We start from the raw sequence: 6,590 nt of genomic DNA on the forward strand, positions 1-6,590 counted from the left end.
TATTAAAAGGAAGAAGAGTTGTTTTTCAGGCAGTGTTGATGTCCAACTTCAGTACACCTCTTGCGAAGATGTTGCTGGAAATGCCATCTTTAGCATTCATGTCTTCAGAAACACCAAGAATCCTTGGTTGCCAAAGCCAGAAAGCAAAAACTCAGATAACCATCACTTGGCCCTTCTTGTTGGCCAATTTTTAACTACTGCTTCCACACATGCTTGTTACTGGCCGTTCATTAACGAGGGATGATCAACTCCTTGTTACAGTGTGTGTGGGGGGGAAGTCCTACAATTTTCTACACTGTTGCCCCAGTGATGCTTGCTGGTTTTGTCTTCCAGCTCACATCAGTCCTCCTGAGCTAATACCAAGCTGTAAATGCACACCCCACGAAGGAACATTTGGAAGATTTGTGTGGATGCATTTATATTCTCTATGGTTAGGCATGGTTATAATACTTCCTTTTCCTGTGTTTTTCACTGTGGTTCAATATTCCTGTACGTAACACTGTGCCACGTTAATTATGGATCATGCTTCCATTTAAATTGATAGAGTTTGTATTTAAAGTTTGAAAGAGAAGTTGCTGCCTTCTCTGCTATTAATAGTATTAGTTTTATATAACTACATGATTCCCATATAGTGGATAAACTATAACAGACAAATAAGCATCTCTGCCCACAAGGAACTTTAACTTCTGCATAAAAAGAAATGAAATGATACAGAGCAGGAAAGTGCAATGCAGAAAAAAGACTGAGGTTTGGAGGGTAGACAGAAAATGCTGCAAAGATGTAGCAAGTCTGCAAAAGGTCAAAGCTTTTCCTAGAGATGAGGGGCAGTCTTAGGGCCAACATTTACACCTCATACTACGTACCACAATTCCTGGTGAAAATTGAGATGTCAGTAACTAAGGTGCAGAGGCTACTTTTCCTATGAAGTGTTTAATTCTGCAACTGTATTTCCTCTTACCCAAGCACTGTCTCACCTCTTCCTATGAGCCATGGATTACATGTCACTGAGTCATGTCTCACTTCAGCTGTACCACATATTTAGCAGCATTTGGTCTCATCTCTTCAGCATTTTGCCACCGCCACCTCTTGTTCTCCTTGCTCAGACACAAAGCTCAGGCTGGAAAGCAGGACAGCAAGCCAGCCCATACCCACTGCTGCTCTTCCTGCTGGGCCACCTGTGTGCTGGGTTGGACTGCACACACAGCTTGCCTTTGTGCTGACCAGGCATGTCAGGAGGATGCTTGGTGGCATCCAACAGCTCATTTGGGACCCACAGAGGTCAGGTAAAGACCCTTGTGCTGAATTGCATCAAATAAAGAAATTCATGCTGCAGGCAGAGGATTTGGAGAGCAAAAGAATGCTTTGAACAATATGCTGTCTCTGTGAGCCAAATGTGTACTAAAAAAAAAATCACTAAAAGCAAAAAGAGCCCCATAAATGATGCTATCTAAAACAGCATAGATTTATATTGCCCATACAATGAGTTTAAAGTAAATATTTCATGCCTGTAAAAATATTGTAACACATTATAAAGGTTTCAAAGTCAAGCACTCATGATAATAAGAAACATGTTAATTTGGATTAACTTTTGCAGCTTTAATTCTTTCCCTCTGAGTGCATTTTCATCCTGGTAGCCTTCAGCTGTACGATCACAACTTTTTGCCAGAGCAAGAATATGTTCATCTGTTTTAGTCAAACATGATAGAATGGGAGGGATGTCCTCCAGGTGCCTTTCTCCACTAACTGCTGACAGAACCAAGGTGAGAACTTTGGTGAGACACCTAATGTGCTGGATAGTGAAGTGATTCCAGCTTCTAGTACTGACACAGAATGCTGTTACTGGGCATGCTAAATTTGTGCCAGGTAAAGCTCACCACCAGCTCATCCACAACCAATGCAAACCTTCCACAGAGAGAAAACATAGTGCTTGACAGCTTCTCGTATACTTCCACAGTGCTGGCTAAGTGGCCCTGGAACTTTATGTCAATCAGAACTGAAACACATCTCTTGAAACACATCTCTCCATGCACCAGTTCATACCTTTCTGCAGCCTGGCAGTAACTTTTAGAAATGCACTTTCAGATTCCTAAGAGTCTCAAATGCACTTTTTTTAGCATGGACACTCATCTAAAAATCCAGGCTGGTTGGTGCAGCAAACCAAGAAAAGTCTAAAATAAGCTAAGGATACAATTTTCTGATATGATTTGTATTGCTTTTGCTACTGGGCTGGCTGTCCAGTACAACTGCATTCTACTGGTTATTGTTAGAGAGAATGGCCTTCTCTAGAACATATGGCCTCCTATAGATGCCACTTTTGTAAGGGTTAATCCAGAGCTGGGGATAAATGCTACCTGCCACATGAATTTCATATGGCACTTCTGTAAACTTGCAAGTTGCTAGAACCACCCAACAGCTATATAAAAGAGTGCGCTTGCATTCTGCATTCGCAGAATTTAGTCACAGTTGCTTGGCACGTCAACAACACTCACTAGAAGAAACGAGGAGTCACAAGAACATAACAAATTCACTAGAAGAAATAAGGAATCTCTAACAAGCAAGTTTATCCTAGAACTCCTAATCACAGAATATTAAAATTAAGCAAACTACCCGCTTATCAAAACCTTCCTTTAATTACCAAGAACTAGCCAAGTGTGACAAATCCATGACAACGTTGAATTGATAGTTTCCTACAATCTTTACATTTAAAAATAATTTCCTCTCTACCGTAAGTCTGACCTTACTAGGGCCCAGAAGCAGAGAGAGCATTTGCCTATTAACAAGCATTATTGTACATAAAGTACCTTAAGAAACAGAAAACTGAAGTTAGCAATATACAATGGAGAGCTTTCAGAGATGGAAAACTCTGCACTCTACAATTTTCCTCAACCTTTCTCAAAATATACTAAATATGTTCAACATGAAGGACTCTATATATAAAGATTACTGTTTGTTTCTCTACAGAGCTTTTACTTGGAAAAGAATGTGGTCAAGTTAAACTAGGTATTGCTGATTTTCATTATTTCAACACAAATCTTTCAATACTTTTTTCAGCTGCCAGTCAAGGGAATGCAGTAAAAATCCTAGGTTTTACATTTTTAAAGCAAGTTTTTAATTCTTCTATATGGCAAAAGCTTGTAAATATGAAAGGAAGGTCTCCTAAGAGCTCAGAAAACAGATGGCAGATAACCAACCACCTACCCATCTTCTCTAAATGTCTTATTTTTAAGAAAATGGGCTTTTAAGCCAGTTTCATTTGTGGGTGGGCATTGACTCATGAGTTTTGAAAGCTTACTGTGGCAATGCAAATCTGGATCAAAACTTGAATTTTGTACTTCAAAAAGCACTGCTGAAATTTTTTTTAAAGCAACAAAAATGCTTGTATTCCATTTAGTTTTCAGACTATCTGAGTTAAATACGTATTTTTAAACCACTCAAGCATTCCCTGACATTGTTACTAGCCAAAACACAAGACAAATCTGTTAGCTTATCAGTCACAGGAAATTTTTAAGAAGATTCTAAGCAAGTACCTGTCAGGAATGCTCATGGATAGCTGGTCCAGCCATGTAGGGGAGAGGAGGTCAAGACAACCTCTCAGGCTGCCTCAGCATTTTGATTCCTAGAAAGGAAAACCAACTTTATTAATAAGACACTTCCAAGAAAGGCAGTACCATGCATCTATACGAAATCAGTGACAATACCACAGCTGTTACATAGTGAAGATTTTCATACCATAATCTATAGCGTCCTCACACAGGTAAGTTTGTAAGGTAAGTTAAAAGAAGTTGCCAAGTAGATAAGATTTAGTCATTTTTAAGCTTATTAAACACCATTGTTGATGACAGAGGTTAGCATAGGTGTGGTTTGGCAAACAACAATAATTGCTGATCATAATAATAATAATGTTCACTAGAACAGGAAGCTACTGTTCCTCAAAGCTTCTTAGTATATACACTGCAATCATGACAGCATATATAATGGCAAGTTAATCTTGAAAACAATCGCCTGCAAAATCATGACCTTGTTTGGAATATTTTAATTGCTCTGTCATGCAAGTATTCTCCAAGGTTACTATAACTGAACAAAGTTAGAAAATGATTGCATTTTGTCAGACGATGTGCTTTGTAGATGCATGTTTTTGTACTCTTAAAATAAAAGGAGGCAACTGTTTGTACATCCTACAGGCTTCTGGTGTATGTAATATATTCCATAAATCATAACATAATGATCAGTCCTGCATAGTCAAATACTACCGTCTAACAACGGCAGCAGATTTTCAGGATTTCAGATTTCAGCAGCTATTCAGAATTTGATGCTAACTTGTTTCCCTGGAACAGACTTGAAGGAGGCAAACTGCAGATTGGCAGTAGGACTAGGAGGAGCTACAATAAATAAAACAAATAAAATTCAGAGTTTTTACCTTCACCCAACATTTTCAAGTTCCTAAATTCATTTAAAATCTAATTCTGCCACTAAGATTAGCATGTGTAACATGTGAATTTCTGTGAGAGATGCAGACAGGAAAAAAAAGTTTCTCTACATCATCTATTTCTCTACAACATCTATTTTACTGAACAGCCAAGTGAGCTAAAGAAAAAAGCATGACGAAACTCCATCTGCTTGCAATTCCAGGAGCCTTACTCATCTTACTTCCTGATTCTCCTTTTTGGCCTCCTTTCCCTTAGGGCCCTCCCACCCCTATAAACACCATAACAATAATTATCCCGTCAGTGGAGACTTAAACATTCTTGACATCCTAACATCTAACAAGTACAGGACATTTCACAAATGCCTATCCTGGCTTTCAAGAAGTGGGTCAGCTTGACACATCCCATGTGTTTCTGAAAGCCTGCAGTCTTTGAGCTTGCTCATCTATGGTAATGGGCACCCTACCAATGCACAGACTGGAAACAAAACACTGCCTGGTTTGCTGCAGGAACTTCAAAATACGTAAAGAAAGTGCCTAACTTGCAAATTTCCACCCTAAGCATCGAACGTCCCATGGTGCCCAGCCACAGAGCGGTTTCCAGACTCGGCAGTTTTGTGGTCCACCTGCCCCCTCGTCAGTTAAAAGGGTACTGGAACTCTTCCAGGAACTTTCAAGAGTCAGACTGCCAATGCACCCAGACTGGGCAAGCGGAAAAGGAGTGCAGAGTGCTTCAGTCATTAGTCCAAGGAGGCTGGATGATTAGTCCCTTCCTTCTTTCCTTCCATCTCTTCCTGTTCCTCAACCTCACTTCACTTGGTTACATACCACAAAGGGATTTTTCAGTCCAAGCTGATCTGGCCAAACAAACTCTTTTACTGTAGAAATTCTGGCCACTGTGAATTTTTAAACATTTAAATCATACCAACTTGCTTCTGCCCTAAGCTGAAATTCATGACTCAGAAATGGATCTTGACCTGCTAGCTGAGAATCACTTCTAATAATGTTATGATTTGCTGTCTGTTTTCACAAAAGGAATAAACCAATGTGTTTCATCATATTTTCTAGCCTGCTCCCACACAATTTTGTCTTGCAAATAAACATTCTTTTCATTTTATTTCTGTGCTCATTTTGACATTCTAGTTAGAATATGATGCCTGTACAGTAGCCCAGACAGCAGAGACTATGCAATCCTCTGTTTATGATCTATCCCCATGAACAGATTTTCAATTTTCCTTAAACTGTCTTTTAATGCTGGGGAAAACAAACAATAACTCTATGCACCAGAAAATGATCAAAAATAATTGTTCTTCAGTGTGGAAAGAGAATATGGTGAAGAGCTTCGAAAGAAAAGCACGAATTTAACTATGAATAAACTTGAAACTCATTAACAATTAAAGAAACTGAAATTTGACTACAGAAATTAAATTTGGTGAGATTTTGTACAAAGAGTGGATTGTACTTCTATAGAACTTGGGGTCCCCATAGACACCCATGTACACACTGGAAAGGTAAAAACAGAATACAGAGAACAAGCCTGCTCCTGCTGTGTATACACGCTGCTGTACAAATGGATATAGATCTCTCCCTATATATTTTTTCATCTATATAAATATATGTATATACCATGACTGAAGCACTGGCAATTGAGAGATTTCTAATCACTCCTGGCCTAAGATAGGCACAGGTATAGTTGACTCATATGACAAAATTATTTCTATTAGCGGATTGCTCAGTTTCATAAAAGCAGAAGCACCATGTTATGTGTGAGCAGCAATATAGTAATACTGTAAATTGCAACTTGATTACCATTTGATTCAACCAAGTTAATAGCTGATGATGGCCTATAATTCATACATGATTCATTTTGGCAAGTCTTTCATTTGTCAGTTCATCAAGCCTATCCTATATATAAACAATTAAATCAGCAGGAAAAAATATTCCAAATAGCAAAGGGCTCAGCAAAAAATTCCCCCAGGTAGTTTGAAGAGATCTATCCTTAACACTGCTGAAATGCCATAGTATACTTCTTAGTGGTTTTCTTTTCTGATTAGGACCAGTAACTCAGCACAGTAGTTGCAACAAGAAATAACACACTGGTGATTTCCAAGCAGCTTCTTGAAGCAGGGAAATTAATTCCAAAACAGTTACAAAGAAATCATGCACT

Source organism: Pezoporus flaviventris, unplaced genomic scaffold, assembly GCF_033815535.1.
Source record: "Pezoporus flaviventris isolate CSIRO_AGI_PZ_B2104156 unplaced genomic scaffold, CSIRO_AGI_Pfla_v1 ptg000007l, whole genome shotgun sequence".
NCBI classification, from domain to species: Eukaryota; Metazoa; Chordata; class Aves; order Psittaciformes; family Psittacidae; genus Pezoporus; species Pezoporus flaviventris.